Below are 23,476 nucleotides of genomic sequence, written 5' to 3'. Positions count from 1 at the left end.
GGTTCCAGGTAAATTCCCTGAATCTCATCCAGCGACATTGCGTGTAGACCCGTGCCATCCTTTCATATACAATGAAGTGAAAATTCTGCATTCATGCTGGCTAACACTGCATGAAGGCAGTAATAGAATCCCTCTCATATTCATGTAACACATGGCCACGTCGTCCTGAGGTTTTGTGAAGTTTCAAAGGCCATATTGCTGCACTGGCCCGGTCCTGCAGATTTGCCTTATACAACGTTCGGGAGATTAGACCCTTCCGATCAGAGCAGGCCACACAACTCCTTGTCCAAGCTCTTTGTTTTCTCCAGACTGGGCTACTGTTATGCTCCCTTGGCGGGTCTTCCGGCACGTACTATCAAGCCTCTGCAACTGATCCAGGATGCAGCAGCGAGAGTGGTCTTCAACGAGCCAAAGAAAGCCCACGTCACACCTCTCTTCATAATTTTGCACTGGCTACCAATAGCTGTTCGCATCAGATTCAAGATACTGATGTTTGCCTACAAGATAACCACTGGCTCTGCAGCAATGTACCTAAAGTCGCTGGTTCAGACCTATGCTTGCGTTCTGCAAGTGAACGACGCCTCGTGGTGCCATCCCAAAGAGGCACAAAATCACTCTCAAGGACCTTTTCCTGGACTGTTCCCAGCTGGTGGATCGGCTTGCCTATCTCAATTCAATCAGCGGAGGCTTTAACCATTTTCAAAAAGTGTCTAAAAACTCATCCTTGTCTTCAACTTCTGCCCAATGAATACTAGCATTTGCCAAATGCTGTGTTTTGTCAAAGTTAACGCCCTGCTGGCTCAACGTAGCAGAAGACTGAAGTCTCTGTCTGCAGCCAAAGGATAGATCTGTCAGAAGTGGGATTCGAACCCACGCCTCCAGGGGAGACTGCGACCTGAACGCAGCGCCTTAGACCGCTCGGCCATCCTGACACACTTGGTTGGCTAGGGATGGCCTGTTGGAGCCACACCTGAATGCACGGATCTAGAAGCTACTTATTCTCTGTTTGGGCGCCCTTTAGCCCACAAGCCTCGTTGGCGCAGTTAGGCAGCGCGTCAGTCTCACAATCTGAAGGTCGTGAGTTCGAGCCTCACACGGGGCAGAGTGGTGCTTTTTTCTGATCACTGAGAGCGCTTAGACCAGGGGTATCAAACTAAATTCCTTTAGGGCCCGAGCCCTGTAGAGTGTTCTTCCAACCCTTCTCAAACACACAAGGCATGTAGTTTTCAAATGAGCCTGAAGGCCATGATTAGTTGGATCAGGTGTGTTCAATCAGGCTTGAATCTAAACTCTGCAGGTCTCCGGCCTTCCAGGGACTGAGTTTGACACCCTTGGATTAGAAAGAAAGAGTGAGGTTCTCTGTCCCCTTCCGTGTGGGTTTCCCTGTGTCTCCTGGGGGCAAAAGGCCACAGCTCCTCTTCAGGGCAGGTGAAATGATGTTTTGTGGAAAACTGTGAGGTTCCAGGTAAATTCCCTGAATCTCATCCAGCGACATTGCTTGTAGACCCGTGCCATCCTTTTATATACAATGAAGTGAAAATTCTGCATTCATGCTGGCTAACACTGAATGAAGGCAGTAATAGCATCCCTCTCATATTCATGTAACACATGGCCACATCCTCCTGAGGTTTTGTGAAGTTTCAAAGGCCATATTGCTGCACTGGCCCGGTCCTGCAGATTTGCCTTATACAAAGTTCTGAAGATTAGACCCTTCCGATCAGAGCAGGCCACACAACTCCTTGTCCAAGCTCTTTGTTTTCTCCAGACTGGGCTACTGTTATGCTCCCTTGGCGGGTCTTCCGGCACGTACTATCAAGCCTCTGCAACTGATCCAGGATGCAGCAGCGAGAGTGGTCTTAAACGAGCCAAAGAAAGCCCACGTCACACCTCTCTTCATAATTTTGCACTGGCTACCAATAGCTGTTCGCATCAGATTCAAGATACTGATGTTTGCCTACAAGATAACCACTGGCTCTGCAGCAATATACCTAAAGTCGCTGGTTCAGACCTATGCTTGCATTCTGCAAGGGACTGAGTTTGACACCCGTGGCTAAGAAAGAAAGAGTGAGGTTCTCTGTCCCCTTCCGTGTGGGTTTCCCTGTGTCTCCTGGGGGCAAAATGCCACAGCTCCTCTTCAGGGCAGGTGAAATGAGGTTTTGTGGAAAACTGTGAGGTTCCAGGTAAATTCCCTGAATCTCATCCAGCGACATTGCGTGTAGACCCGTGCCATCCTTTCATATACAATGAAGTGAAAATTCTGCATTCATGCTGGCTAACACTGCATGAAGGCAGTAATAGAATCCCTCTCATATTCATGTAACACATGGCCACGTCGTCCTGAGGTTTTGTGAAGTTTAAAAGGCCATATTGCTGCACTGGCCCGGTCCTGCAGATTTGCCTTATACAACGTTCGGGAGATTAGACCCTTCCGATCAGAGCAGGCCACACAACTCCTTGTCCAAGCTCTTTGTTTTCTCCAGACTGGGCTACTGTTATGCTCCCTTGGCGGGTCTTCCGGCACGTACTATCAAGCCTCTGCAACTGATCCAGGATGCAGCAGCGAGAGTGGTCTTCAACGAGCCAAAGAAAGCCCACGTCACACCTCTCTTCATAATTTTGCACTGGCTACCAATAGCTGTTCGCATCAGATTCAAGATACTGATGTTTGCCTACAAGATAACCACTGGCTCTGCAGCAATATACCTAAAGTCGCTGGTTCAGACCTATGCTTGCGTTCTGCAAGTGAACGACGCCTCGTGGTGCCATCCCAAAGAGGCACAAAATCACTCTCAAGGACCTTTTCCTGGACTGTTCCCAGCTGGTGGATCGGCTTGCCTATCTCAATTCAATCAGCGGAGGCTTTAACCATTTTCAAAAAGTGTCTAAAAACTCATCCTTGTCTTCAACTTCTGCCCAATGAATACTAGCATTTGCCAAATGCTGTGTTTTGTCAAAGTTAACGCCCTGCTGGCTCAACGTAGCAGAAGACTGAAGTCTCTGTCTGCAGCCAAAGGATAGATCTGTCAGAAGTGGGATTCGAACCCACGCCTCCAGGGGAGACTGCGACCTGAACGCAGCACCTTAGACCGCTCGGCCATCCTGACACCCTTGATTGGCTAGGGATGGCCTGTTGGAGCCACACCTGAATGCAAGGATCTAGAAGCTACTTATTCTCTGTTTGGGCGCCCTTTATCCCACAAGCCTCGTTGGTGCAGTTAGGCAGCGCGTCAGTCTCATAATCTGAAGGTCGTGAGTTCGAGCCTCACACGGGGCAGAGTGGTGCTTTTTTTCTGATCACTGAAAGCGCTTAGACCAGGGGTATCAAACTAAATTCCTTTAGGGCCCGAGCCCTGTAGAGTGTTGTTCCAACCCTTCTCAAACACACAAGGCATGTAGTTTTCAAATGAGCCTGAAGGCCATGATTAGTTGGATCAGGTGTGTTCAATCAGGCTTGAATCTAAACTCTGCAGGTCTCCGGCCTTCCAGGGACTGAGTTTGACACCCGTGGATTAGAAAGAAAGAGTGAGGTTCTCTGTCCCCTTCCGTGTGGGTTTCCCTGTGTCTCCTGGGGGCAAAAGGCCACAGCTCCTCTTCAGGGCAGGTGAAATGATGTTTTGTGGAAAACTGTGAGGTTCCAGGTAAATTCCCTGAATCTCATCCAGCGACATTGCGTGTAGACCCGTGCCATCCTTTTATATACAATGAAGTGAAAATTCTGCATTCATGCTGACTAACACTGAATGAAGGCAGTAATAGCATCCCTCTCATATTCATGTAACACATGGCCACATCCTCCTGAGGTTTTGTGAAGTTTCAAAGGCCATATTGCTGCACTGGCCCGGTCCTGCAGATTTGCCTTATACAAAGTTCGGAAGATTAGACCCTTCCGATCAGAGCAGCCACACAACTCCTTGTCCAAGCTCTTTGTTTTCTCCAGACTGGGCTACTGTTATGCTCCCTTGGCGGGTCTTAAGGCACGTACTATCAAGCCTCTGCAACTGATCCAGGATGAAGCAGCGAGAGTGGTATTAAATGAGCCAAAGAAAGCCCACGTCACACCTCTCTTCATAATTTTGCACTGGCTACCAATAGCTGTTCGCATCAGATTCAAGATACTGATGTTTGCCTACAAGATAACCACTGGCTCTGCAGCAATATACCTAAAGTCGCTGGTTCAGACCTATGCTTGCGTTCTGCAAGTGAACGACGCCTCATCGTTCCAGGGACTGAGTTTGACACCCGTGGCTAAGAAAGAAAGAGTGAGGTTCTCTGTCCCCTTCCGTGTGGGTTTCCCTGTGTCTCCTGGGGGCAAAATGCCACAGCTCCTCTTCAGGGCAGGTGAAATGAGGTTTTGTGGAAAACTGTGAGGTTCCAGGTAAATTCCCTGAATCTCATCCAGCGACATTGCGTGTAGACCCGTGCCATCCTTTCATATACAATGAAGTGAAAATTCTGCATTCATGCTGGCTAACACTGCATGAAGGCAGTAATAGAATCCCTCTCATATTCATGTAACACATGGCCACGTCGTCCTGAGGTTTTGTGAAGTTTAAAAGGCCATATTGCTGCACTGGCCCGGTCCTGCAGATTTGCCTTATACAACGTTCGGGAGATTAGACCCTTCCGATCAGAGCAGGCCACACAACTCCTTGTCCAAGCTCTTTGTTTTCTCCAGACTGGGCTACTGTTATGCTCCCTTGGCGGGTCTTCCGGCACGTACTATCAAGCCTCTGCAACTGATCCAGGATGCAGCAGCGAGAGTGGTCTTCAACGAGCCAAAGAAAGCCCACGTCACACCTCTCTTCATAATTTTGCACTGGCTACCAATAGCTGTTCGCATCAGATTCAAGATACTGATGTTTGCCTACAAGATAACCACTGGCTCTGCAGCAATATACCTAAAGTCGCTGGTTCAGACCTATGCTTGCGTTCTGCAAGGGACTGAGTTTGACACCCGTGGCTAAGAAAGAAAGAGTGAGGTTCTCTGTCCCCTTCCGTGTGGGTTTCCCTGTGTCTCCTGGGGGCAAAATGCCACAGCTCCTCTTCAGGGCAGGTGAAATGAGGTTTTGAGGAAAACTGTGAGGTTCCAGGTAAATTCCCTGAATCTCATCCAGCGACATTGCGTGTAGACCCGTGCCATCCTTTCATATACAATGAAGTGAAAATTCTGCATTCATGCTGGCTAACACTGCATGAAGGCAGTAATAGAATCCCTCTCATATTCATGTAACACATGGCCACGTCGTCCTGAGGTTTTGTGAAGTTTCAAAGGCCATATTGCTGCACTGGCCCGGTCCTGCAGATTTGCCTTATACAACGTTCGGGAGATTAGACCCTTCCGATCAGAGCAGGCCACACAACTCCTTGTCCAAGCTCTTTGTTTTCTCCAGACTGGGCTACTGTTATGCTCCCTTGGCGGGTCTTCCGGCACGTACTATCAAGCCTCTGCAACTGATCCAGGATGCAGCAGCGAGAGTGGTCTTCAACGAGCCAAAGAAAGCCCACGTCACACCTCTCTTCATAATTTTGCACTGGCTACCAATAGCTGTTCGCATCAGATTCAAGATACTGATGTTTGCCTACAAGATAACCACTGGCTCTGCAGCAATGTACCTAAAGTCGCTGGTTCAGACCTATGCTTGCGTTCTGCAAGTGAACGACGCTTCGTGGTGCCATCCCAAAGAGGCACAAAATCACTCTCAAGGACCTTTTCCTGGACTGTTCCCAGCTGGTGGATCGGCTTGCCTATCTCAATTCAATCAGCGGAGGCTTTAACCATTTTCAAAAAGTGTCTAAAAACTCATCCTTGTCTTCAACGCCTGCCCAATGAATACTAGCATTTGCCAAATGCTGTGTTTTGTCAAAGTTAACATCCTGCTGGCTCAACGTAGCAGAAGACTGAAGTCTCTGTCTGCAGCCAAAGGATAGATCAGTCAGAAGTGGGATTCGAACCCACGCCTCCAGGGGAGACTGCGACCTGAACGCAGCGCCTTAGACCGCTCGGCCATCCTGACACCCTTGATTGGCTAGGGATGGCCTGTTGGATCCACACCTGAATGCAAGGATCTAGAAGCTACTTATTCTCTGTTTGGGCGCCCTTTATCCCACAAGCCTCGTTGGCGCAGTTAGGCAGCGCGTCAGTCTCATAATCTGAAGGTCGTGAGTTCGAGCCTCACACGGGGCAGAGTGGTGCTTTTTTTCTGATCACTGAGAGCGCTTAGACCAGGGGTATCAAACTAAATTCCTTTAGGGCCCGAGCCCTGTAGAGTGTTGTTCCAACCCTTCTCAAACACACAAGGCATGTAGTTTTCAAATGAGCCTGAAGGCCATGGTTAGTTGGATCAGGTGTGTTCAATCAGGCTTGAATCTAAACTCTGCAGGTCTCCGGCCTTCCAGGGACTGAGTTTGACACCCGTGGATTAGAAAGAAAGGGTGAGGTTCTCTGTCCCCTTCCGTGTGGGTTTCCCTGTGTCTCCTGGGGGCAAAAGGCCACAGCTCCTCTTCAGGGCAGGTGAAATGATGTTTTGTGGAAAACTGTGAGGTTCCAGGTAAATTCCCTGAATCTCATCCAGCGACATTGCATGTTGACCCGTGCCATCCTTTTATATACAATGAAGTGAAAATACTGCATTCATGCTGGCTAACACTGAATGAAGGCAGTAATAGCATCCCTCTCATTTTCATGTAACACATGGCCACATCCTCCTGAGGTTTTGTGAAGTTTCAAAGGCCATATTGCTGCACTGGCCCGGTCCTGCAGATTTGCCTTATACAAAGTTCTGAAGATTAGACCCTTCCGATCAGAGCAGGCCACAAAACTCCTTGTCCAAGCTCTTTGTTTTCTCCAGACTGGGCTACTGTTATGCTCCCTTGGCGGGTCTTCCGGCACGTACTATCAAGCCTCTGCAACTGATCCAGGATGCAGCAGCGAGAGTGGTCTTAAACGAGCCAAAGAAAGCCCACGTCACACCTCTCTTCATAATTTTGCACTGGCTACCAATAGCTGTTCACATCAGATTCAAGATACTGATGTTTGCCTACAAGATAACCACTGGCTCTGCAGCAATATACCTAAAGTCGCTGGTTCAGACCTATGCTTGCGTTCTGCAAGGGACTGAGTTTGACACCCGTGGCTAAGAAAGAAAGAGTGAGGTTCTCTGTCCCCTTCCGTGTGGGTTTCCCTGTGTCTCCTGGGGGCAAAATGCCACAGCTCCTCTTCAGGGCAGGTGAAATGAGGTTTTGTGGAAAACTGTGAGGTTCCAGGTAAATTCCCTGAATCTCATCCAGCGACATTGCGTGTAGACCCGTGCCATCCTTTCATATACAATGAAGTGAAAATTCTGCATTCATGCTGGCTAACACTGCATGAAGGCAGTAATAGAATCCCTCTCATATTCATGTAACACATGGCCACGTCGTCCTGAGGTTTTGTGAAGTTTCAAAGGCCATATTGCTGCACTGGCCCGGTCCTGCAGATTTGCCTTATACAACGTTCGGGAGATTAGACCCTTCCGATCAGAGCAGGCCACACAACTCCTTGTCCAAGCTCTTTGTTTTCTCCAGACTGGGCTACTGTTATGCTCCCTTGGCGGGTCTTCCGGCACGTACTATCAAGCCTCTGCAACTGATCCAGGATGCAGCAGCGAGAGTGGTCTTCAACGAGCCAAAGAAAGCCCACGTCACACCTCTCTTCATAATTTTGCACTGGCTACCAATAGCTGTTCGCATCAGATTCAAGATACTGATGTTTGCCTACAAGATAACCACTGGCTCTGCAGCAATGTACCTAAAGTCGCTGGTTCAGACCTATGCTTGCGTTCTGCAAGTGAACGACGCCTCGTGGTGCCATCCCAAAGAGGCACAAAATCACTCTCAAGGACCTTTTCCTGGACTGTTCCCAGCTGGTGGATCGGCTTGCCTATCTCAATTCAATCAGCGGAGGCTTTAACCATTTTCAAAAAGTGTCTAAAAACTCATCCTTGTCTTCAACTTCTGCCCAATGAATACTAGCATTTGCCAAATGCTGTGTTTTGTCAAAGTTAACGCCCTGCTGGCTCAACGTAGCAGAAGACTGAAGTCTCTGTCTGCAGCCAAAGGATAGATCTGTCAGAAGTGGGATTCGAACCCACGCCTCCAGGGGAGACTGCGACCTGAACGCAGCACCTTAGACCGCTCGGCCATCCTGACACCCTTGATTGGCTAGGGATGGCCTGTTGGAGCCACACCTGAATGCAAGGATCTAGAAGCTACTTATTCTCTGTTTGGGCGCCCTTTATCCCACAAGCCTCGTTGGTGCAGTTAGGCAGCGCGTCAGTCTCATAATCTGAAGGTCGTGAGTTCGAGCCTCACACGGGGCAGAGTGGTGCTTTTTTTCTGATCACTGAAAGCGCTTAGACCAGGGGTATCAAACTAAATTCCTTTAGGGCCCGAGCCCTGTAGAGTGTTGTTCCAACCCTTCTCAAACACACAAGGCATGTAGTTTTCAAATGAGCCTGAAGGCCATGATTAGTTGGATCAGGTGTGTTCAATCAGGCTTGAATCTAAACTCTGCAGGTCTCCGGCCTTCCAGGGACTGAGTTTGACACCCGTGGATTAGAAAGAAAGAGTGAGGTTCTCTGTCCCCTTCCGTGTGGGTTTCCCTGTGTCTCCTGGGGGCAAAAGGCCACAGCTCCTCTTCAGGGCAGGTGAAATGATGTTTTGTGGAAAACTGTGAGGTTCCAGGTAAATTCCCTGAATCTCATCCAGCGACATTGCGTGTAGACCCGTGCCATCCTTTTATATACAATGAAGTGAAAATTCTGCATTCATGCTGACTAACACTGAATGAAGGCAGTAATAGCATCCCTCTCATATTCATGTAACACATGGCCACATCCTCCTGAGGTTTTGTGAAGTTTCAAAGGCCATATTGCTGCACTGGCCCGGTCCTGCAGATTTGCCTTATACAAAGTTCGGAAGATTAGACCCTTCCGATCAGAGCAGCCACACAACTCCTTGTCCAAGCTCTTTGTTTTCTCCAGACTGGGCTACTGTTATGCTCCCTTGGCGGGTCTTAAGGCACGTACTATCAAGCCTCTGCAACTGATCCAGGATGAAGCAGCGAGAGTGGTATTAAATGAGCCAAAGAAAGCCCACGTCACACCTCTCTTCATAATTTTGCACTGGCTACCAATAGCTGTTCGCATCAGATTCAAGATACTGATGTTTGCCTACAAGATAACCACTGTCTCTGCAGCAATATACCTAAAGTCGCTGGTTCAGACCTATGCTTGCGTTCTGCAAGTGAACGACGCCTCATCGTTCCAGGGACTGAGTTTGACACCCGTGGCTAAGAAAGAAAGAGTGAGGTTCTCTGTCCCCTTCCGTGTGGGTTTCCCTGTGTCTCCTGGGGGCAAAATGCCACAGCTCCTCTTCAGGGCAGGTGAAATGAGGTTTTGTGGAAAACTGTGAGGTTCCAGGTAAATTCCCTGAATCTCATCCAGCGACATTGCGTGTAGACCCGTGCCATCCTTTCATATACAATGAAGTGAAAATTCTGCATTCATGCTGGCTAACACTGCATGAAGGCAGTAATAGAATCCCTCTCATATTCATGTAACACATGGCCACGTCGTCCTGAGGTTTTGTGAAGTTTAAAAGGCCATATTGCTGCACTGGCCCGGTCCTGCAGATTTGCCTTATACAACGTTCGGGAGATTAGACCCTTCCGATCAGAGCAGGCCACACAACTCCTTGTCCAAGCTCTTTGTTTTCTCCAGACTGGGCTACTGTTATGCTCCCTTGGCGGGTCTTCCGGCACGTACTATCAAGCCTCTGCAACTGATCCAGGATGCAGCAGCGAGAGTGGTCTTCAACGAGCCAAAGAAAGCCCACGTCACACCTCTCTTCATAATTTTGCACTGGCTACCAATAGCTGTTCGCATCAGATTCAAGATACTGATGTTTGCCTACAAGATAACCACTGGCTCTGCAGCAATATACCTAAAGTCGCTGGTTCAGACCTATGCTTGCGTTCTGCAAGGGACTGAGTTTGACACCCGTGGCTAAGAAAGAAAGAGTGAGGTTCTCTGTCCCCTTCCGTGTGGGTTTCCCTGTGTCTCCTGGGGGCAAAATGCCACAGCTCCTCTTCAGGGCAGGTGAAATGAGGTTTTGAGGAAAACTGTGAGGTTCCAGGTAAATTCCCTGAATCTCATCCAGCGACATTGCGTGTAGACCCGTGCCATCCTTTCATATACAATGAAGTGAAAATTCTGCATTCATGCTGGCTAACACTGCATGAAGGCAGTAATAGAATCCCTCTCATATTCATGTAACACATGGCCACGTCGTCCTGAGGTTTTGTGAAGTTTCAAAGGCCATATTGCTGCACTGGCCCGGTCCTGCAGATTTGCCTTATACAACGTTCGGGAGATTAGACCCTTCCGATCAGAGCAGGCCACACAACTCCTTGTCCAAGCTCTTTGTTTTCTCCAGACTGGGCTACTGTTATGCTCCCTTGGCGGGTCTTCCGGCACGTACTATCAAGCCTCTGCAACTGATCCAGGATGCAGCAGCGAGAGTGGTCTTCAACGAGCCAAAGAAAGCCCACGTCACACCTCTCTTCATAATTTTGCACTGGCTACCAATAGCTGTTCGCATCAGATTCAAGATACTGATGTTTGCCTACAAGATAACCACTGGCTCTGCAGCAATATACCTAAAGTCGCTGGTTCAGACCTATGCTTGCGTTCTGCAAGTGAACGACGCCTCGTGGTGCCATCCCAAAGAGGCACAAAATCACTCTCAAGGACCTTTTCCTGGACTGTTCCCAGCTGGTGGATCGGCTTGCCTATCTCAATTCAATCAGCGGAGGCTTTAACCATTTTCAAAAAGTGTCTAAAAACTCATCCTTGTCTTCAACTTCTGCCCAATGAATACTAACATTTGCCAAATGCTGTGTTTTGTCAAAGTTAACGCCCTGCTTGCTCAACGTAGCAGAAGACTGATGTCTCTGTCTGCAGCCAAAGGATAAATCTGTCAGAAGTGTGATTCGAACCCATGCCTCCAGGGGAGACTGCGACCTGAACGCAGCGCCTTAGACCGCTCGGCCATCCTGACACACTTGGTTGGCTAGGGATGGCCTGTTGTAGCCATACCTGAATGCACGGATCTAGAAGCTACTTATTCTCTGTTTGGGCGCCCTTTAGCCCACAAGCCTCGTTGGCGCAGTTAGGCAGCGCGTCAGTCTCATAATCTGAAGGTCGTGAGTTCGAGCCTCACACGGGGCAGAGTGGTGCTTTTTTCTGATCACTGAGAGCGCTTAGACCAGGGGTATCAAACTAAATTCCTTTAGGGCCCGAGCCCTGTAGAGTGTTCTTCCAACCCTCCTCAAACACACAAGGCATGTAGTTTTCAAATGAGCCTGAAGGCCATGATTAGTTGGATCAGGTGTGTTCAATCAGGCTTGAATCTAAACTCTGCAGGTCTCCGGCCTTCCAGGGACTGAGTTTGACACCCGTGGCTTAAAAAGAAAGAGTGAGGTTCTCTGTCCCCTTCTGTGTGGGTTTCCCTGTGTCTCCTGGGGGCAAAAGGCCACAGCTCCTCTTCAGGGAAGGTGAAATGATGTTTTGTGGAAAACTGTGAGGTTCCAGGTAAATTCCCTGAATCTCATCCAGCGACATTGCGTGTAGACCCGTGCCATCCTTTTGTACACAATGAAGTGAAAATACTGCATTCATGCTGGCTAACACTGAATGAAGGCAGTAATAGCATCCCTCTCATATTCATGTAACACATGGCCACATCCTCCTGAGGTTTTGTGAAGTTTCAATGGCCATATTGCTGCACTGGCCCGGTCCTGCAGATTTGCCTTATACAAAGTTCGGAAGATTAGACCCTTCCGATCAGAGCAGGCCACACAACTCCTTGTCCAAGCTCTTTGTTTTCTCCAGACTGGGCTACTGTTATGCTCCCTTGGCGGGTCTTCCGGCACGTACTATCAAGCCTCTGCAACTGATCCAGGATGCAGCAGCGAGAGTGGTCTTAAACGAGCCAAAGAAAGCCCACGTCACACCTTTCTTCATAATTTTGCACTGGCTACCAATAGCTGTTCGCATCAGATTCAAGATACTGATGTTTGCCTAAAAGATAACCACTGGCTCTGCAGCAATATACCTAAAGTCGCTGGTTCAGACCTATGCTTGCGTTCTGCAAGTGAACGACGCCTTGTGGTGCCATCCCAAAGAGGCACAAAATCACTCTCAAGGACCTTTTCCTGGACTGTTCCCAGCTGGTGGATCGGCTTGCCTATCTCAATTCAATCAGCGGAGGCTTTAACCATTTTCAAAAAGTGTCTAAAAACTCATCCTTGTCTTTAACGCCTGCCCAATGAATACTAGCATTTGCGAAATGCTGTGTTTTATCAAAGTTAACATCCTGCTGGCTCAACGTAGCAGAAGACTGAAGTCTCTGTCTGCAGCCAAAGGATAGATCTGTCAGAAGTGGGATTCGAACCCACGCCTCCAGGGGAGACTGCGACCTGAACGCAGCACCTTAGACCGCTCGGCCATCCTGACACCCTTGATTGGCTAGGGATGGCCTGTTGGAGCCACACCTGAATGCAAGGATCTAGAAGCTACTTATTCTCTGTTTGGGCGCCCTTTATCCCACAAGCCTCGTTGGCGCAGTTAGGCAGCGCGTCAGTCTCATAATCTGAAGGTCGTGAGTTCGAGCCTCACACGGGGCAGAGTGGTGCTTTTTTTCTGATCACTGAAAGCGCTTAGACCAGGGGTATCAAACTAAATTCCTTTAGGGCCCGAGCCCTGTAGAGTGTTGTTCCAACCCTTCTCAAACACACAAGGCATGTAGTTTTCAAATGAGCCTGAAGGCCATGATTAGTTGGATCAGGTGTGTTCAATCAGGCTTGAATCTAAACTCTGCAGGTCTCCGGCCTTCCAGGGACTGAGTTTGACACCCGTGGATTAGAAAGAAAGAGTGAGGTTCTCTGTCCCCTTCCGTGTGGGTTTCCCTGTGTCTCCTGGGGGCAAAAGGCCACAGCTCCTCTTCAGGGCAGGTGAAATGATGTTTTGTGGAAAACTGTGAGGTTCCAGGTAAATTCCCTGAATCTCATCCAGCGACATTGCGTGTAGACCCGTGCCATCCTTTTATATACAATGAAGTGAAAATTCTACATTCATGCTGACTAACACTGAATGAAGGCAGTAATAGCATCCCTCTCATATTCATGTAACACATGGCCACATCCTCCTGAGGTTTTGTGAAGTTTCAAAGGCCATATTGCTGCACTGGCCCGGTCCTGCAGATTTGCCTTATACAAAGTTCGGAAGATTAGACTCTTCCGATCAGAGCAGCCACACAACTCCTTGTCCAAGCTCTTTGTTTTCTCCAGACTGGGCTACTGTTATGCTCCCTTGGCGGGTCTTCCGGCACGTACTATCAAGCCTCTGCAACTGATCCAGGATGAAGCAGCGAGAGTGGTATTAAATGAGCCAAAGAAAGCCCACGTCACACCTCTCTTCATAATTTTGCACTGGCTACCAATAGCTGTTCGCATCAGATTCAAGATACTGATGTTTGCCTACAAGATAACCACTGGCTCTGCAGCAATATACCTAAAGTCGCTGGTTCAGACCTATGCTTGCGTTCTGCAAGTGAACGACGCCTCGTCGTTCCAGGGACTGAGTTTGACACCCGTGGCTAAGAAAGAAAGAGTGAGGTTCTCTGTCCCCTTCCGTGTGGGTTTCCCTGTGTCTCCTGGGGGCAAAATGCCACAGCTCCTCTTCAGGGCAGGTGAAATGAGGTTTTGTGGAAAACTGTGAGGTTCCAGGTAAATTCCCTGAATCTCATCCAGCGACATTGCGTGTAGACCCGTGCCATCCTTTCATATACAATGAAGTGAAAATTCTGCATTCATGCTGGCTAACACTGCATGAAGGCAGTAATAGAATCCCTCTCATATTCATGTAACACATGGCCACGTCGTCCTGAGGTTTTGTGAAGTTTAAAAGGCCATATTGCTGCACTGGCCCGGTCCTGCAGATTTGCCTTATACAACGTTCGGGAGATTAGACCCTTCCGATCAGAGCAGGCCACACAACTCCTTGTCCAAGCTCTTTGTTTTCTCCAGACTGGGCTACTGTTATGCTCCCTTGGCGGGTCTTCCGGCACGTACTATCAAGCCTCTGCAACTGATCCAGGATGCAGCAGTGAGAGTGGTCTTCAACGAGCCAAAGAAAGCCCACGTCACACCTCTCTTCATAATTTTGCACTGGCTACCAATAGCTGTTCGCATCAGATTCAAGATACTGATGTTTGCCTACAAGATAACCACTGGCTCTGCAGCAATATACCTAAAGTCGCTGGTTCAGACCTATGCTTGCGTTCTGCAAGGGACTGAGTTTGACACCCGTGGCTAAGAAAGAAAGAGTGAGGTTCTCTGTCCCCTTCCGTGTGGGTTTCCCTGTGTCTCCTGGGGGCAAAATGCCACAGCTCCTCTTCAGGGCAGGTGAAATGAGGTTTTGAGGAAAACTGTGAGGTTCCAGGTAAATTCCCTGAATCTCATCCAGCGACATTGCGTGTAGACCCGTGCCATCCTTTCATATACAATGAAGTGAAAATTCTGCATTCATGCTGGCTAACACTGCATGAAGGCAGTAATAGAATCCCTCTCATATTCATGTAACACATGGCCACGTCGTCCTGAGGTTTTGTGAAGTTTCAAAGGCCATATTGCTGCACTGGCCCGGTCCTGCAGATTTGCCTTATACAACGTTCGGGAGATTAGACCCTTCCGATCAGAGCAGGCCACACAACTCCTTGTCCAAGCTCTTTGTTTTCTCCAGACTGGGCTACTGTTATGCTCCCTTGGCGGGTCTTCCGGCACGTACTATCAAGCCTCTGCAACTGATCCAAGATGCAGCAGCGAGAGTGGTCTTCAACGAGCCAAAGAAAGCCCACGTCACACCTCTCTTCATAATTTTGCACTGGCTACCAATAGCTGTTCGCATCAGATTCAAGATACTGATGTTTGCCTACAAGATAACCACTGGCTCTGCAGCAATATACCTAAAGTCGCTGGTTCAGACCTATGCTTGCGTTCTGCAAGTGAACGACGCCTCGTGGTGCCATCCCAAAGAGGCACAAAATCACTCTCAAGGACCTTTTCCTGGACTGTTCCCAGCTGGTGGATCGGCTTGCCTATCTCAATTCAATCAGCGGAGGCTTTAACCATTTTCAAAAAGTGTCTAAAAACTCATCCTTGTCTTCAACTTCTGCCCAATGAATACTAGCATTTGCCAAATGCTGTGTTTTGTCAAAGTTAACGCCCTGCTTGCTCAACGTAGCAGAAGACTGATGTCTCTGTCTGCAGCCAAAGGATAAATCTGTCAGAAGTGGGATTCGAACCCATGCCTCCAGGGGAGACTGCGACCTGAACGCAGCGCCTTAGACCGCTCGGCCATCCTGACACACTTGGTTGGCTAGGGATGGCCTGTTGTAGCCATACCTGAATGCACGGATCTAGAAGCTACTTATTCTCTGTTTGGGCGCCCTTTAGCCCACAAGCCTCGTTGGCGCAGTTAGGCAGCGCGTCAGTCTCATAATCTGAAGGTCGTGAGTTCGAGCCTCACACGGGGCAGAGTGGTGCTTTTTTCTGATCACTGAGAGCGCTTAGACCAGGGGTATCAAACTAAATTCCTTTAGGGCCCGAGCCCTGTAGAGTGTTCTTCCAACCCTCCTCAAACACAAGGCATGTAGTTTTCAAATGAGCCTGAAGGCCATGATTAGTTGGATCAGGTGTGTTCAATCAAGCTTGAATCTAAACTCTGCAGGTCTCCGGCCTTCCAGGGACTGAGTTTGACACCCGTGGCTTAAAAAGAAAGAGTGAGGTTCTCTGTCCCCTTCTGTGTGGGTTTCCCTGTGTCTCCTGGGGGCAAAAGGCCACAGCTCCTCTTCAGGGAAGGTGAAATGATGTTTTGTGGAAAACTGTGAGGTTCCAGGTAAATTCCCTGAATCTCATCCAGCGACATTGCGTGTAGACCCGTGCCATCCTTTTGTACACAATGAAGTGAAAATACTGCATTCATGCTGGCTAACACTGAATGAAGGCAGTAATAGCATCCCTCTCATATTCATGTAACACATGGCCACATCCTCCTGAGGTTTTGTGAAGTTTCAATGGCCATATTGCTGCACTGGCCCGGTCCTGCAGATTTGCCTTATACAACGTTCGGGAGATTAGACCCTTCCGATCAGAGCAGGCCACACAACTCCTTGTCCAAGCTCTTTGTTTTCTCCAGACTGGGCTACTGTTATGCTCCCTTGGCGGGTCTTCCGGCACGTACTATCAAGCCTCTGCAACTGATCCAGGATGCAGCAGCGAGAGTGGTCTTCAACGAGCCAAAGAAAGCCCACGTCACACCTCTCTTCATAATTTTGCACTGGCTACCAATAGCTGTTCGCATCAGATTCAAGATACTGATGTTTGCCTACAAGATAACCACTGGCTCTGCAGCAATATACCTAAAGTCGCTGGTTCAGACCTATGCTTGCGTTCTGCAAGGGACTGAGTTTGACACCCGTGGCTAAGAAAGAAAGAGTGAGGTTCTCTGTCCCCTTCCGTGTGGGTTTCCCTGTGTCTCCTGGGGGCAAAATGCCACAGCTCCTCTTCAGGGCAGGTGAAATGAGGTTTTGAGGAAAACTGTGAGGTTCCAGGTAAATTCCCTGAATCTCATCCAGCGACATTGCGTGTAGACCCGTGCCATCCTTTCATATACAATGAAGTGAAAATTCTGCATTCATGCTGGCTAACACTGCATGAAGGCAGTAATAGAATCCCTCTCATATTCATGTAACACATGGCCACGTCGTCCTGAGGTTTTGTGAAGTTTCAAAGGCCATATTGCTGCACTGGCCCGGTCCTGCAGATTTGCCTTATACAACGTTCGGGAGATTAGACCCTTCCAATCAGAGCAGGCCACACAACTCCTTGTCCAAGCTCTTTGTTTTCTCCAGACTGGGCTACTGTTATGCTCCCTTGGCGGGTCTTCCGGCACGTACTATCAAGCCTCTGCAACTGATCCAGGATGCAGCAGCGAGAGTGGTCTTCAACGAGCCAAAGAAAGCCCACGTCACACCTCTCTTCATAATTTTGCACTGGCTACCAATAGCTGTTCGCATCAGATTCAAGATACTGATGTTTGCCTACAAGATAACCACTGGCTCTGCAGCAATATACCTAAAGTCGCTGGTTCAGACCTATGCTTGCGTTCTGCAAGTGAACGACGCCTCGTGGTGCCATCCCAAAGAGGCACAAAATCACTCTCAAGGACCTTTTCCTGGACTGTTCCCAGCTGGTGGATCGGCTTGCCTATCTCAATTCAATCAGCGGAGGCTTTAACCATTTTCAAAAAGTGTCTAAAAACTCATCCTTGTCTTCAACTTCTGCCCAATGAATACTAGCATTTGCCAAATGCTGTGTTTTGTCAAAGTTAACGCCCTGCTTGCTCAACGTAGCAGAAGACTGATATCTCTGTCTGCAGCCAAAGGATAAATCTGTCAGAAGTGGGATTCAAACCCATGCCTCCAGGGGAGACTGCGACCTGAACGCAGCGCCTTAGACCACTCGGCCATCCTGACACACTTGGTTGGCTAGGGATGGCCTGTTGTAGCCATACCTGAATGCACGGATCTAGAAGCTACTTATTCTCTGTTTGGGCGACCTTTAGCCCACAAGCCTCGTTGGCGCAGTTAGGCAGCGCGTCAGTCTCATAATCTGAAGGTCGTGAGTTCGAGCCTCACACGGGGCAGAGTGGTGCTTTTTTCTGATCACTGAGAGCGCTTAGACCAGTGGTATCAAACTAAATTCCTTTAGGGCCCGAGCCCTGTAGAGTGTTCTTCCAACCCTTCTCAAACACACAAGGCATGTAGTTTTCAAATGAGCCTGAAGGCCATGATTAGTTGGATCAGGTGTGTTCAATCAGGCTTGAATCTAAACTCTGCAGGTCTCCGGCCTTCCAGGGACTGAGTTTGACACCCGTGGCTTAGAAAGAAAGAGTGAGGTTCTCTGTCCCCTTCCGTGTGGGTTTCCCTGTGTCTCCTGGGGGCAAAAGGCCACAGCTCCTCTTCAGGGAAGGTGAAATGATGTTTTGTGGAAAACTGTGAGGTTCCAGGTAAATTCCCTGAATCTCATCCAGCGACATTGCGTGTAGACCCGTGCCATCCTTTTGTACACAATGAAGTGAAAATACTGCATTCATGCTGGCTAACACTGAATGAAGGCAGTAATAGCATCCCTCTCATATTCATGTAACACATGGCCACATCCTCCTGAGGTTTTGTGAAGTTTCAATGGCCATATTGCTGCACTGGCCCGGTCCTGCAGATTTGCCTTATACAAAGTTCGGAAGATTAGACCCTTCCGATCAGAGCAGGCCACACAACTCCTTGTCCAAGCTCTTTGTTTTCTCCAGACTGGGCTACTGTTATGCTCCCTTGGCGGGTCTTCCGGCACGTACTATCAAGCCTCTGCAACTGATCCAGGATGCAGCAGCAAGAGTGGTCTTAAACGAGTCAAAGAAAGCCCACGTCACACCTTTCTTCATAATTTTGCACTGGCTACCAATAGCTGTTCGCATCAGATTCAAGATACTGATGTTTGCCTACAAGATAACCACTGGCTCTGCAGCAATATACCTAAAGTCGCTGGTTCAGACCTATGCTTGCGTTCTGCAAGTGAACGACGCCTCGTGGTGCCATCCCAAAGAGGCACAAAATCACTCTCAAGGACCTTTTCCTGGACTGTTCCCAGCTGGTGGATCGGCTTGCCTATCTCAATTCAATCAGCGGAGGCTTTAACCATTTTCAAAAAGTGTCTAAAAACTCATCCTTGTCTTCAACGCCTGCCCAATGAATACTAGCATTTGCCAAATGCTGTGTTTTGTCAAAGTTAACATCCTGCTGGCTCAACGTAGCAGAAGACTGAAGTCTCTGTCTGCAGCCAAAGGATAGATCTGTCAGAAGTGGGATTCGAACCCACGCCTCCAGGGGAGACTGCGACCTGAACGCAGCGCCTTAGACCGCTCGGCCATCCTGACACCCTTGATTGGCTAGGGATGGCCTGTTGGATCCACACCTGAATGCAAGGATCTAGAAGCTACTTATTCTCTGTTTGGGCGCCCTTTATCCCACAAGCCTCGTTGGCGCAGTTAGGCAGCGCGTCAGTCTCATAATCTGAAGGTCGTGAGTTCGAGCCTCACACGGGGCAGAGTGGTGCTTTTTTTCTGATCACTGAAAGCGCTTAGACCAGGGGTATCAAACTAAATTCCTTTAGGGCCCGAGCCCTGTAGAGTGTTGTTCCAACCCTTCTCAAACACACAAGGCATGTAGTTTTCAAATGAGCCTGAAGGCCATGATTAGTTGGATCAGGTGTGTTCAATCAGGCTTGAATCTAAACTCTGCAGGTCTCCGGCCTTCCAGGGACTGAGTTTGACACCCGTGGATTAGAAAGAAAGAGTGAGGTTCTCTGTCCCCTTCCGTGTGGGTTTCCCTGTGTCTCCTGGGGGCAAAAGGCCACAGCTCCTCTTCAGGGCAGGTGAAATGATGTTTTGTGGAAAACTGTGAGGTTCCAGGTAAATTCCCTGAATCTCATCCAGCGACATTGCGTGTAGACCCGTGCCATCCTTTTATATACAATGAAGTGAAAATTCTGCATTCATGCTGACTAACACTGAATGAAGGCAGTAATAGCATCCCTCTCATATTCATGTAACACATGGCCACATCCTCCTGAGGTTTTGTGAAGTTTCAAAGGCCATATTGCTGCACTGGCCCGGTCCTGCAGATTTGCCTTATCCAAAGTTCGGAAGATTAGACCCTTCCGATCAAAGCAGCCACACTACTCCTTGTCCAAGCTCTTTGTTTTCTCCAGACTGGGCTACTGTTATGCTCCCTTGGCGGGTCTTCCGGCACGTACTATCAAGCCTCTGCAACTGATCCAGGATGAAGCAGCGAGAGTGGTATTAAATGAGCCAAAGAAAGCCCACGTCACACCTCTCTTCATAATTTTGCACTGGCTACCAATAGCTGTTCGCATCAGATTCAAGATACTGATGTTTGCCTACAAGATAACCACTGGCTCTGCAGCAATATACCTAAAGTCGCTGGTTCAGACCTATGCTTGCGTTCTGCAAGTGAACGACGCCTCGTCGTTCCAGGGACTGAGTTTGACACCCGTGGCTAAGAAAGAAAGAGTGAGGTTCTCTGTCCCCTTCCGTGTGGGTTTCCCTGTGTCTCCTGGGGGCAAAATGCCACAGCTCCTCTTCAGGGCAGGTGAAATGAGGTTTTGTGGAAAACTGTGAGGTTCCAGGTAAATTCCCTGAATCTCATCCAGCGACATTGCGTGTAGACCCGTGCCATCCTTTCATATACAATGAAGTGAAAATTCCGCATTCATGCTGGCTAACACTGCATGAAGGCAGTAATAGAATCCCTCTCATATTCATGTAACACATGGCCACGTCGTCCTGAGGTTTTGTGAAGTTTCAAAGGCCATATTGCTGCACTGGCCCGGTCCTGCAGATTTGCCTTATACAACGTTCGGGAGATTAGACCCTTCCGATCAGAGCAGGCCACACAACTCCTTGTCCAAGCTCTTTGTTTTCTCCAGACTGGGCTACTGTTATGCTCCCTTGGCGGGTCTTCCGGCACGTACTATCAAGCCTCTGCAACTGATCCAGGATGCAGCAGCGAGAGTGGTCTTCAACGAGCCAAAGAAAGCCCACGTCACACCTCTCTTCATAATTTTGCACTGGCTACCAATAGCTGTTCGCATCAGATTCAAGATACTGATGTTTGCCTACAAGATAACCACTGGCTCTGCAGCAATATACCTAAAGTCGCTGGTTCAGACCTATGCTTGTGTTCTGCAAGTGAACGACGCCTCGTGGTGCCATCCCAAAGAGGCACAAAATCACTCTCAAGGACCTTTTCCTGGACTGTTCCCAGCTGGTGGATCGGCTTGCCTATCTCAATTCAATCAGCGGAGGCTTTAACCATTTTCAAAAAGTGTCTAAAAACTCATCCTTGTCTTCAACTTCTGCCCAATGAATACTAGCATTTGCCAAATGCTGTGTTTTGTCAAAGTTAACGCCCTGCTGGCTCAACGTAGCAGAAGACTGAAGTCTCTGTCTGCAGCCAAAGGATAGATCTGTCAGAAGTGGGATTCGAACCCACGCCTCCAGGGGAGACTGCGACCTGAACGCAGCGCCTTAGACCGCTCGGCCATCCTGACACACTTGGTTGGCTAGGGATGGCCTGTTGGAGCCACACCTGAATGCACGGATCTAGAAGCTACTTATTCTCTGTTTGGGCGCCCTTTAGCCTGCAAGCCTCGTTGGCGCAGTTAGGCAGCGCGTCAGTCTCATAATCTGAAGGTCGTGAGTTCGAGCCTCACACGGGGCAGAGTGGTGCTTTTTTCTGATCACTGAGAGCGCTTAGACCAGGGGTATTAAACTAAATTCCTTTAGGGCCCGAGCCCTGTAGAGTGTTCTTCCAACCCTTCTCAAACACACAAGGCATGTAGTTTTCAAATGAGCCTGAAGGCCATGATTAGTTGGATCAGGTGTGTTCAATCAGGCTTGAATCTAAACTCTGCAGGTCTCCGGCCTTCCAGGGACTGAGTTTGACACCCGTGGCTTAAAAAGAAAGAGTGAGGTTCTCTGTCCCCTTCTGTGTGGGTTTCCCTGTGTCTCCTGGGGGCAAAAGGCCACAGCTCCTCTTCAGGGAAGGTGAAATGATGTTTTGTGGAAAACTGTGAGGTTCCAGGTAAATTCCCTGAATCTCATCCAGCGACATTGCGTGTAGACCCGTGCCATCCTTTTGTACACAATGAAGTGAAAATACTGCATTCATGCTGGCTAACACTGAATGAAGGCAGTAATAGCATCCCTCTCATATTCATGTAACACATGGCCACATCCTCCTGAGGTTTTGTGAAGTTTCAAAGGCCATATTGCTGCACTGGCCCGGTCCTGCAGATTTGCCTTATACAAAGTTCTAAAGATTAGACTCTTCCGATCAGAGCAGGCCACACAACTCCTTGTCCAAGCTCTTTGTTTTCTCCAGACTGGGCTACTGTTATGCTCCCTTGGCGGGTCTTCCGGCACGTACTATCAAGCCTCTGCAACTGATCCAGGATGCAGCAGCGAGAGTGGTATTAAACGAGCCAAAGAAAGACCACGTCACACCTCTCTTCATAATTTTGCACTGGCTACCAATAGCTGTTCGCATCAGATTCAAGATACTGATGTTTGCCTACAAGATAACCACTGGCTCTGCAGCAATATACCTAAAGTCGCTGGTTCAGACCTATGCTTGCGTTCTGCAAGTGAACGACGCCTTGTGGTGCCATCCCAAAGAGGCACAAAATCACTCTCAAGGACCTTTTCCTGGACTGTTCCCAGCTGGTGGATCGGCTTGCCTATCTCAATTCAATCAGCGGAGGCTTTAACCATTTTCAAAAAGTGTCTAAAACCTCATCCTTGTCTTCAACGCCTGCCCAATGAATACTAGCATTTGCGAAATGCTGTGTTTTGTCAAAGTTAACATCCTGCTGGCTCAACGTAGCAGAAGACTGAAGTCTCTGTCTGCAGCCAAAGGATAGATCTGTCAGAAGTGGGATTCGAACCCACGCCTCCAGGGGAGACTGCGACCTGAACGCAGCACCTTAGACCGCTCGGCCATCCTGACACCCTTGATTGGCTAGGGATGGCCTGTTGGAGCCACACCTGAATGCAAGGATCTAGAAGCTACTTATTCTCTGTTTGGGCGCCCTTTATCCCACAAGCCTCGTTGGCGCAGTTAGGCAGCGCGTCAGTCTCATAATCTGAAGGTCGTGAGTTCGAGCCTCACACGGGGCAGAGTGGTGCTTTTTTTCTGATCACTGAAAGCGCTTAGACCAGGGGTATCAAACTAAATTCCTTTAGGGCCCGAGCCCTGTAGAGTGTTGTTCCAACCCTTCTCAAACACACAAGGCATGTAGTTTTCAAATGAGCCTGAAGGCCATGATTAGTTGGATCAGGTGTGTTCAATCAGGCTTGAATCTAAACTCTGCAGGTCTCCGGCCTTCCAGGGACTGAGTTTGACACCCGTGGATTAGAAAGAAAGAGTGAGGTTCTCTGTCCCCTTCCGTGTGGGTTTCCCTGTGTCTCCTGGGGGCAAAAGGCCACAGCTCCTCTTCAGGGCAGGTGAAATGATGTTTTGTGGAAAACTGTGAGGTTCCAGGTAAATTCCCTGAATCTCATCCAGCGACATTGCGTGTAGACCCGTGCCATCCTTTTATATACAATGAAGTGAAAATTCTGCATTCATGCTGACTAACACTGAATGAAGGCAGTAATAGCATCCCTCTCATATTCATGTAACACATGGCCACATCCTCCTGAGGTTTTGTGAAGTTTCAAAGGCCATATTGCTGCACTGG

At 48.8% G+C, this 23,476-nt stretch overlaps 22 non-coding genes across 22 annotated transcripts; 11 read left to right on the top strand and 11 right to left on the bottom strand.

Moving 5' to 3' along the window:
- Positions 1-849: 849 nt before the first annotated feature.
- On the bottom strand, positions 850-932 carry trnal-cag (transfer RNA leucine (anticodon CAG)). The gene has a single exon. It is a non-coding gene; the product is annotated as a tRNA-Leu (tRNA).
- Positions 933-1,028: 96 nt separating this feature from the next.
- On the top strand, positions 1,029-1,102 carry trnav-cac (transfer RNA valine (anticodon CAC)). Its single transcript has one exon. It is a non-coding gene; the product is annotated as a tRNA-Val (tRNA).
- A 1,919-nt stretch (positions 1,103-3,021) lies between these two features.
- On the bottom strand, positions 3,022-3,104 carry trnal-cag (transfer RNA leucine (anticodon CAG)). The gene has a single exon. It is a non-coding gene; the product is annotated as a tRNA-Leu (tRNA).
- A 96-nt stretch (positions 3,105-3,200) lies between these two features.
- trnam-cau (transfer RNA methionine (anticodon CAU)) lies at positions 3,201-3,274 on the top strand. The gene has a single exon. It is a non-coding gene; the product is annotated as a tRNA-Met (tRNA).
- A 2,657-nt stretch (positions 3,275-5,931) lies between these two features.
- On the bottom strand, positions 5,932-6,014 carry trnal-cag (transfer RNA leucine (anticodon CAG)). Its single transcript has one exon. It is a non-coding gene; the product is annotated as a tRNA-Leu (tRNA).
- A 96-nt stretch (positions 6,015-6,110) lies between these two features.
- On the top strand, positions 6,111-6,184 carry trnam-cau (transfer RNA methionine (anticodon CAU)). The gene has a single exon. It is a non-coding gene; the product is annotated as a tRNA-Met (tRNA).
- Positions 6,185-8,104: 1,920 nt separating this feature from the next.
- Positions 8,105-8,187, bottom strand: trnal-cag (transfer RNA leucine (anticodon CAG)). The gene has a single exon. It is a non-coding gene; the product is annotated as a tRNA-Leu (tRNA).
- Positions 8,188-8,283: 96 nt separating this feature from the next.
- On the top strand, positions 8,284-8,357 carry trnam-cau (transfer RNA methionine (anticodon CAU)). The gene has a single exon. It is a non-coding gene; the product is annotated as a tRNA-Met (tRNA).
- A 2,657-nt stretch (positions 8,358-11,014) lies between these two features.
- On the bottom strand, positions 11,015-11,097 carry trnal-cag (transfer RNA leucine (anticodon CAG)). The gene has a single exon. It is a non-coding gene; the product is annotated as a tRNA-Leu (tRNA).
- Positions 11,098-11,193: 96 nt separating this feature from the next.
- On the top strand, positions 11,194-11,267 carry trnam-cau (transfer RNA methionine (anticodon CAU)). The gene has a single exon. It is a non-coding gene; the product is annotated as a tRNA-Met (tRNA).
- Positions 11,268-12,471: 1,204 nt separating this feature from the next.
- On the bottom strand, positions 12,472-12,554 carry trnal-cag (transfer RNA leucine (anticodon CAG)). Its single transcript has one exon. It is a non-coding gene; the product is annotated as a tRNA-Leu (tRNA).
- Positions 12,555-12,650: 96 nt separating this feature from the next.
- Positions 12,651-12,724, top strand: trnam-cau (transfer RNA methionine (anticodon CAU)). The gene has a single exon. It is a non-coding gene; the product is annotated as a tRNA-Met (tRNA).
- A 2,657-nt stretch (positions 12,725-15,381) lies between these two features.
- On the bottom strand, positions 15,382-15,464 carry trnal-cag (transfer RNA leucine (anticodon CAG)). The gene has a single exon. It is a non-coding gene; the product is annotated as a tRNA-Leu (tRNA).
- A 96-nt stretch (positions 15,465-15,560) lies between these two features.
- trnam-cau (transfer RNA methionine (anticodon CAU)) lies at positions 15,561-15,634 on the top strand. Its single transcript has one exon. It is a non-coding gene; the product is annotated as a tRNA-Met (tRNA).
- Positions 15,635-17,551: 1,917 nt separating this feature from the next.
- On the bottom strand, positions 17,552-17,634 carry trnal-cag (transfer RNA leucine (anticodon CAG)). The gene has a single exon. It is a non-coding gene; the product is annotated as a tRNA-Leu (tRNA).
- A 96-nt stretch (positions 17,635-17,730) lies between these two features.
- Positions 17,731-17,804, top strand: trnam-cau (transfer RNA methionine (anticodon CAU)). Its single transcript has one exon. It is a non-coding gene; the product is annotated as a tRNA-Met (tRNA).
- Positions 17,805-19,008: 1,204 nt separating this feature from the next.
- trnal-cag (transfer RNA leucine (anticodon CAG)) lies at positions 19,009-19,091 on the bottom strand. Its single transcript has one exon. It is a non-coding gene; the product is annotated as a tRNA-Leu (tRNA).
- A 96-nt stretch (positions 19,092-19,187) lies between these two features.
- trnam-cau (transfer RNA methionine (anticodon CAU)) lies at positions 19,188-19,261 on the top strand. Its single transcript has one exon. It is a non-coding gene; the product is annotated as a tRNA-Met (tRNA).
- Positions 19,262-21,203: 1,942 nt separating this feature from the next.
- trnal-cag (transfer RNA leucine (anticodon CAG)) lies at positions 21,204-21,286 on the bottom strand. The gene has a single exon. It is a non-coding gene; the product is annotated as a tRNA-Leu (tRNA).
- A 96-nt stretch (positions 21,287-21,382) lies between these two features.
- On the top strand, positions 21,383-21,456 carry trnam-cau (transfer RNA methionine (anticodon CAU)). Its single transcript has one exon. It is a non-coding gene; the product is annotated as a tRNA-Met (tRNA).
- A 1,204-nt stretch (positions 21,457-22,660) lies between these two features.
- On the bottom strand, positions 22,661-22,743 carry trnal-cag (transfer RNA leucine (anticodon CAG)). Its single transcript has one exon. It is a non-coding gene; the product is annotated as a tRNA-Leu (tRNA).
- A 96-nt stretch (positions 22,744-22,839) lies between these two features.
- Positions 22,840-22,913, top strand: trnam-cau (transfer RNA methionine (anticodon CAU)). Its single transcript has one exon. It is a non-coding gene; the product is annotated as a tRNA-Met (tRNA).
- The last annotated feature ends 563 nt before the right edge of the window (positions 22,914-23,476 follow it).

Source organism: Carassius carassius, chromosome 22 (assembly GCF_963082965.1).
Source record: "Carassius carassius chromosome 22, fCarCar2.1, whole genome shotgun sequence".
Taxonomy (NCBI): domain Eukaryota; kingdom Metazoa; phylum Chordata; class Actinopteri; order Cypriniformes; family Cyprinidae; genus Carassius; species Carassius carassius.
Note: the sequence above shows the minus strand (reverse complement) of the source record. Positions and strands in the feature narration are given on the sequence as shown.